We start from the raw sequence: 8,756 nt of genomic DNA, 5'->3' as shown, positions 1-8,756 counted from the left end.
TTAGTTGGCAGTCTCATCTATCTTACTGTGACACGACCAGATCTTGCCTATGCAGTCCACCTTGTTAGTCAGTTTATGACAGCACCACGCTCGGTTCATTATGCGGCTGTTCTTCGCATCCTTCGCTATGTGAAGGGCACCTTGTTTCATGGTTTGCATTTCTCTTCTCACTCATCATTAGACTTACATGTATATTCAGATGCTGATTGGGCAGGTGATCCCACTGATCGTCATTCCACCACGGGTTATTGTTTCTTACTTGGTGATTCTCTCATCTCTTGGCGTAGTAAGAAACAATCAGTTGTTGCACGCTCTAGCACCGAAGCTGAGTATCGTGCTCTTGCCGACACCACTTCCGAGCTTCTCTGGCTTTGTTGGCTTTTACATGACATGGGTGTTTCTCAGACCTCTAGTTCTCCTATCTTTTGTGACAATCGAAGTGCGATTCAAATTGCGCATAATGATGTATTTCATGAACGTACTAAACACATTGAGATCTACTGTCATTTTGTGCGCCATCATCTTTTGCAGGGGACCCTCCGTCTCTGTCCCATTGCTTCCGCTGATCAGTTGGCCGATGTGTTCACCAAAGCACATCCACCTGGACGGTTCCGTGATCTTGTTTCCAAACTCAAGTTGGCATCTACATTACCACCTTGAGTTTGAGGGGGGATGTTAGAATATAATCAGAATATATTCTGATTATATTCTGATAATCACCATAATTGCTGATAATCACCATAATTGCTGACAATCACCATAATTGCTGATTTGATATATTTTCCCTGTATATACATTGATATTATTCTGTAATATTGTACATTAATTCCTTGATTGTAATTCCTAATTTATCTGGCCTTATTCAACTATAAATAGGCCTCATTGTATACAGTTCTAAACACACAGAAATACAATATTCAGTTTATCCCTATATTCTCTAGTATTCTTAGTTATTTCAATGGGGCTTGTAATAAACATTTACTAGTTGTTGGTAGATAGGTGAAAAGGGACACGCATAATTTGCCAAAACCAAGCAACCAACTACAAAATTAGACCAACCTTGTTTGTCATATTCCACCTCCCCATTATAGGTTCTATGCTTTGTACTTTCTTTTCATTATTATGATATAAAAGCTGCAAAAGTGAAAGTCACAAATTAAATTTGAGCGTAAGATTGCCTAAATAGCTCAAACAAACAGAGACCGAAAAATTACTGATGGAGATGGCAAAATTCTAACTTCAACCAATGACTATTTTCTCGACACTTCAATTCTGAATTCTTCTGTTACAAGCTTCTCATCAAAATTTTGTTGCCTAACCATCTTGTACAAAAGAGAACAATCCATTACCACATTATTGACATAAGCAAGTCTCCATTCAATTTATTTCAATGAAACCATATTGGTTGAAGTTAGGACTCATACAAACAAGCTAAGAACAATTTATCACTTAATTAACAACATCTAAATGCCACCTTGATTGTATTTTCCCTTTCTTGAGGTGGTTGACTTCTTGCTGTAAGTCTTTTATCAAATCCCTTATATACTCTCTGTCCATGAGTAATCTTAGAAAGCTGTAACACAAAGAAAATCCTTCAAAAATATAGATGAAAGGCTGTCTGAAAGGCTGTCATACTGCTGACACAAAATAAAGGGAAAAAAATGTCTACAGCAGTAAGACAACCTCCAAAGGGAAATAACGAGGTTTGTTTTTAGTCCCAGTTTCAAGGGCAAGCATATTCAATTTTTCAACCTTATGTCCATATTTTTGAGAAAAATATTGAACAACTGACATTTCCGTTTGCTGGACATCATGAGTAAACCTATAGGGACAAAAGTTAGACAATAATCACCAAAAGAGAGGGGAAAAAAATAAAGAGAAACAAATACCAAAAATATGGGGAAGGAAGAGAGAAAAGAATCAAAGTACTCACAATAAATTGCCAATTGGCTATGTTGTTACCCCGATGACTTTGTAGCTTAAATAGTCATTGTGAGCCAACTTTACTTTGACCCCTGTCAGTGCTGCTTCAACCTTCAAACGATCTTCACTAGACAAATGCATTGATAAATCAATATGAAAATGTTTTGCAACAAAGTCGGTCACAAGAATTGGTTCATAGCAAGCCCAAGATGACACATCTGCAACATGAGAATAAAAATTCCAAGATGACACATCTGACACATCTGCGACAAGAGAATAAAGTTACTCTACAGAAGAGGAAAGAAATACCAATATTAAGGGAAAGTCCCATTTGGGATAGACAAAGACTCTGATGATGCCCTTTTCAGTTATCTACACCATTAACCAGCTCACTGGACTTAGGATAGAAAAATGAACTCCCAACAACGGTGTACCTATAGTTGAACTTTCACGAAATTAATACACATAAGAGAACTGTTGAAGCACATCACAAAGTTAACTAATTAAGTATATTTATAAGTTCTTTTAAGCACTCACGTTCGGCTCAACAAATATTTAGTTAAAATATCAATTCTAAGACTAGTACGAGTCAAATGATAACAAAAATGTACACAATTCTAAGAGGGTAAAAGTAAATTACTTGTCTAATAGTGCCGCCCTAAGAACCACATTAAAAACTCGTATGGTTTCTCTTGGACAATCCAGCTGCCTACTGCTCAAATATTGTTGAAGATTATGAATGTTGGGCTTAGAAGCGAAGTTGATAGTCACTTCGAACTTAATTTCTTTTTTGCACAATGGGGGAAGAAAAGTTGCATTCAGATTGAAAAACGTATATCTACTCTAAAAACTTGTTTATCACAGTTTATGCGGAATTAATAATATGAAGCAATAAACAATTCAAGCATCAAAATATGGAAAGCAATAAAGCAGGCAGACACATATATTTTGGTGACGAAGAGGAAACATTTTAGAAAACATTTTAAAAGTAAAACCTCTCAGGGGCAGTCAAACCCAGGAAATCACTATCAAAAGATGTTCAAAGATTACAGACACGGGGAACACTTACAACCCTTTGCAAGTCTTTGGCTCTCTAAGATTGACAAGCCTCCAACTCGTCTCCTCGCTCACAATCTTCTTCAACGTGATTCTCCTTTACCGAATCCTTCCGATAGACTTTTCAATTGAAGTACACAATAAAACTAACAAGATCCTCTAGGAGGAACAGCTTGGCTCATAACAAATCTTCTCTCTAAGCACAGTCTCTCACGAACTCTCTGGTGAAAATTCATACGTCTCTCTCTCTCTATAAAAATGTATTTATAATAGCCAATTCATCCCTAGACCTAGGACATAGTTTACATTCATTTAAAACTGTAACAGGTACGCGGCGTCTGAATGGAGACAAGGGCCATCCGGACAGAGCAAGTAAAACACGGCCAAAGCACGGTTTTTCACACGGCTGTCTAGACGGAGACAATGGTCGTCTGGACGGTGCTAGGGCAAAACTCGGGTCCTAATCACATATTTGGATCTTTTGATGTGGTGCGTCCTGACGGCTTGCAGACGACACTCTCAAGAAAACTGATTTCATGGAGTATCCAAACGGCCTTGCTTGAATATGAAATTTGGCTCTTGAAACGTCCATTTTGATCACCGAATTTAGCCAATAAAAAAACCTACGCAGATAAAATGAAAAATGAAAAATGAAAAAATAAACTTGAACAGACATACACAATCCAAAAGGACAGACATATACATTCCAAAGAGATAAATACCTCACTAAACTAGATTAGGAGGGACAATCATCGTCAATCAAGATATCAAATTCTTTGACACGAATGGCAATGGCCATGCCGTATAGAGTCTCTTCAGGCCATTATATGCATGACTTAGCTTACCCAATTCTGACTCTTTGTACAAGTCTACTAGCTTCTTTATTATATATCTGCTGACTTCCATTGAAGTAATCATAGTTATGATGGAAACCTGTAGCAATTTAAATTAGAACAACAAAACATATCATGTATCGACAAATGATTCTGTGAAGACCAAAAAAAAAACTGTACTCCCACCATAATGCACACAAATGATGGATTTGCGAACCATATAACTAATACTTAATTAGCAAAAATAGAATCGCTTTGTCTTTTCAGACTGCTCCTCCTTCGATGCGTCCGTGCAAATCGTTTTGCAGTTGAAATCTTGGAAAGAGATCTACATTACTATGATGTGAGAAATTGTACTCAAGTGTTCTTTCTCATGTTCTTTCTTTCTTTTTCTTTGTTTGTTTGTTTTTTTTTTTTTCCTTAATTTTTTTACATAGAGTAGAAGTCTTGAAAAAAGATCTACATCACTATTATTCAAGTAGTTGTACTCAAGTGTTCTTATCCTCTTCTTTCTAATATTTTAAGGCAGCTGGGATCACCAAGCTTTAGGTCTTCGGCCACGGGGTCGGTGATCCCAAATATTGCCCCGTAGATATATAAGGTTGCAGTAAATATACATCCGCTTATTATCTTACATGTATTAACTTGATCAAAGTTCGACTATATCTACACCGCTATGGGGATGTCACTTTTCGGTCGTAAGTTCGAACATGGTGGGCTAGGTAATGGTGTAGATTACTGGAGAGAGTCCTCTTCATCCAGCCCAGGAGCAACTTTCCCTTCATATTGATATTTCTTCGCTCTTCTCTTTTAAGGATTCGTGTATAGTAACTTGTTTCAATAAGAACTACACTGACATTATCTTGCTTTTGACATTGTATTCTCATATCACAAATGTATCAAATACAGCTTTCTATGAACCAATTTTTGTTACATAATTTATTGCAAAGCATTTTAATTTTGATGTATCACGACATCTTTTTGAAGAAGATCATCTGAAGGTTATTTTTGCTACCATAAGATTTGGTGCTTTATAATTTAATTATGACTTTGAATGAAAGATGCAAGTACAATGGCCCTAATCCAAATTAACTATAACTATGATTTTGGTGCTTTATGATTACTAGAATGAAGAATCACGAACATGAGTGAAAATTGAGCTTCAATATAAGGAGTATTTAAGTTACATAGTGTTGGAATTGATGGCTCATATGATGTAACCCTAAATTATTAAGAGTAAAAATACAGTTACTTTTCTATGGACGTAGGCAAATTACCGAACCACGTTAAATCTGTGTTTCGACTCTCTCTTTTAATCTCTCTCTCTTTTCGATTCTATATTGTTTATCAATTATTGTGCACGGTAACAACATAGAGTCACTAGCTAGAGTATAACACAACCAATTCACGAGTTAAGTTGAGTGACTATTATTCTTCTCTCTCTTCCCCCTATATGAGTATATCACTTACCATCTTATATTGTTAGTGTCTCTGAGTCTCCTCTCTGCATTTTTCTAGTGTTTTCATCTTTTTTTTTTTCTTTTTTTTTTCTTCTTCTTCGTCTTTTAGTGATTATTGTCCAACTTTTGTTCCTATAGGTTTACTCATGATGGCAAACAAACATAAATGTCAATTGCTCAATATTTTTTTGAGAAATACAATACTAAGTTTATGAAATTGAATTTGCCTGCCCTTAATTGCTGTTAGTCTTAGGGCCATTTGGGATTGCGGTTATATATATGCCCAGGTATAGAACCTTTGGAACTAAAACCAATGTCCGTGCAAATCGTTTTACAGTAGAAGTCTTGGAAAGAGATCTACATTATTATAAGGGTTAAATACTAAATACCCTCTCGGGATTTCATTGCTTTATTTTTTTCTCCCTAGGGTTTGATAATAGACCAAACTAGTCCTTATGTCAGTTGACCATTAGTTGACTTAACGGAAATCCACGTGGACCAATCAAATGTTGACATGTGGCACTTACTTTAAAAAAAATTTAATTTTTTTTTTAAATTTTTTTTAAAAAAAATTGGGGGTGGCTCTTGGCCATTTGGGGGTGGCTGGCTCGGTCACCCCCTTTGGCCATGGGGGTGGCCCATCTAGCCGGATGGGGGTGGCCAGGCCACCCCCATGGCCAAAGGGGGTCGCTCGAATGGCCAGGAGCCACCCCCATTTTTTTTTTCCTTTTTTTTTTTGTTTTTTTTTTAAATACTTTTTTTTTAAAAAAAATAATGTAAGTGCCACGTGTCAACATTTGATTGGTCTGCATGGATTTTCGTTAAGTCAACTAACGGTCAACTGACAGAAGGGCTAATTTGGTCTATTATCAAAACCACAGGAACCTCATGTAATAAAAATCAAACCCTAAGGAGGAAAAAATAAAGCAATGAAAGCCCAGAGAATATTTAGTATTTAACCCTTATTATAATTACGATGTGAGAAGTTGTATTCAAGTGTTCTTCTCCTTTTCTTCTTTTTTCTTTTTGTTATTTTCCTTGGTCTTTTTTTAGTAGAAGTCTTAAAAAGAGATCTACATGGCAACCCCAAGAATTTTGAAAGCCCTTCAAGAAAATATCAAGTTTTGTACTATGGCCCCTGTAAATGACAAATCTATCTCAGGCTTTTCTCTTCTTTTCTTTTAGTCCCCAATAGCTGGATGTGCTTGGGAGAAAGTAATGAATAAAATACATATTTTTATGGACGTATTTTTATCTGACTGTACTTTTTTGAATTTACTTACTATCTCATGACTTCTCTTTTTTAACGTGCCCATATTTATCAATTCTGAATTTTTTAGGTATTTTATTTAGCATATGTTATGCCCAGATAAAGATATTAATAATGAAATTAGTTAGTGATGTGAGATGAATTACCCACCTCTTAACTTCTCAAAATTTGAATTTATTTTATTTTCAATTATATTGTGCTACGTTAGTTTGTAAAATTTTTTTTGTAAAATATGTTTATGGACACATAAATTTTATAGGATTCTCTCACAATAACTACCCAATTTACTTAATATATACTTTGGAGAGCTAATTATTATGAATTTTAATCCTCTTTATCCCTCTGCGCTTCCTCATTGGTACTTCTTTCCTCTTTACTAGCTAATGTTGTCAAGTTTTAAATTTGACGTGACAATATGTTATAATAATACCCCAAATCCTTGGCATAGCTATGATATATATCAACGAAAAAATTCAATCTAAATTGATAAAAACGGTTAGAACAACTTTAATGACAAATAACATCGATCAACACCAAAGAAAATTTTCATTTCAACTAAGTAAGGTAAATAAAAAGCACATATTAATATAACTATATTGCCATATTTTCCATAATACCATGTCGAACTAAAGAGTCGCCGGCCGGAATGGAAGTGTCCGGGATAGTATACTGCTTATTGACCGAGCCTTCACAAAACCAACCATCTTCTTCTTCTTCTTACGATAATCATCATCATCATCATCATCATCTTCAAAGTAGGAGCTAATTATCTCGACCTTCTTAGGCTTACAATGATTAATAATATTCCGGCTTCCAATATTAGAAATGTACCTGTTCTTCCTCAGCCTCGCCTGATCCAAGTGATACTTGCACTGAGAAAAACCCTCAAGAGGGCGTCGCCAACACCTCCATTTCTTCCCATTTGACCGCCTGCACCTTTCTTCCTTCTCTTCCTCATCCCCTGTACTTTCAATGCATCAGAAAATCAAATATATAATAATAATATTATAAATGTGTACGTACCAGGAGAATGAGAAAAGGACGAAGAAACGGAACTTGCACCTGTTCGTGGTTCCTATAAACGACACCGTACGTGCAAAGGGATTAACAAAACGGTAATTAATAAGCCATGAACACGCAAGAGTAGTTGCAGTGTAGAAAAAAGAAAAAAGAACAAACATTTACAGTAGTACCTGGTTCTGGTTGGAATCGCGTCTATCCAGGCTAACGGTCTTTTTTGCATCTGAGCCGTTGATAGGGCTGACTTTGACGAGCTGTGGCACTGGACGGCGTTGATCCAGCTGGGCTGTGAAGTTGCGGTGGGGAGGTTGAACTTGAAGAGTTGAAGATATAGCATCTGGGGGTGGTGAAACCGAGAGAGGAGGAGACCACCGTTTTCTGATCCTCATGGATGGACGGCCGAGATTGCAAGAGACGATGAATAAGAAGGTGATGAGGGTTTGAGAGCTTTTTTGGTGAGCAGCAGGAGCAATGGTAGAATGGGTGGACTAAACCCTCAAAGTTCAAACCCTCAGGAGAGGGGTAATTTGGTCATTTGGCATTAAGGAACTGACAATTTTTTTTAACGTTATACTGGCAGCGTGGCACCTCTCGGACAAGATCATGGACAGGCAGTGTGGCCGTGGATATGTGTCTACCACTCTCTACGTACGGAGGTGTACGTAATATGTGTGTGAGAGAGAGAGACAAAAAAATAATTATTTTATTTTTTAGAATTGATATTTTTGTTGTGAAATCTTTCACTATATCAAGGCTTACAAGTTGTAGAATAGGGCCTATTTTTTGCTAGCAGCCTACATAGTACAGGCCCATCAGGTCGAAAGGCCCAATCCGAATGGTGCAACAATTTTGGGCCATAATGTCTCAGTTGTAGCCCAACCCAAGTACAAATGTTAGAATACGATAAAGTAAACAAAACTACTTGTATTTCCATGCTTTATTATATACATTAAACTAAATAAAAGATGAGTGAAAGAAGCGTTGGCCAAGCTGAAGTATTCCCAGCTTCCTGCTCTTGCCACACAAGATCTTGATTAGATTCATCAACGTCTCTGAGACCCGAGCCCACACCCTGTTTTGTGGCCTTTTCACACCAAATCCATTTCATCCCCAAAAAAAAAAAAAAAAAAAAAGTCAAAAGTCAAGCTTTCTCCTTGTCTCTTCTCTCTCTTTGCTTCCCTTCTCTTATTAATT

The 8,756-nt window shown here is 36.6% G+C and overlaps 1 pseudogene; it reads right to left on the bottom strand.

The window, feature by feature from the left end:
* Nucleotides 1-7,984, bottom strand: part of LOC132162205 (protein argonaute 5-like) — a 14,383-nt pseudogene extending 6,399 nt beyond the window's left edge.
* Nucleotides 7,985-8,756: the final 772 nt, after the last annotated feature.

Source organism: Corylus avellana, chromosome ca9 (assembly GCF_901000735.1).
Source record: "Corylus avellana chromosome ca9, CavTom2PMs-1.0".
Taxonomy (NCBI): domain Eukaryota; kingdom Viridiplantae; phylum Streptophyta; class Magnoliopsida; order Fagales; family Betulaceae; genus Corylus; species Corylus avellana.
Note: the sequence above shows the minus strand (reverse complement) of the source record. Positions and strands in the feature narration are given on the sequence as shown.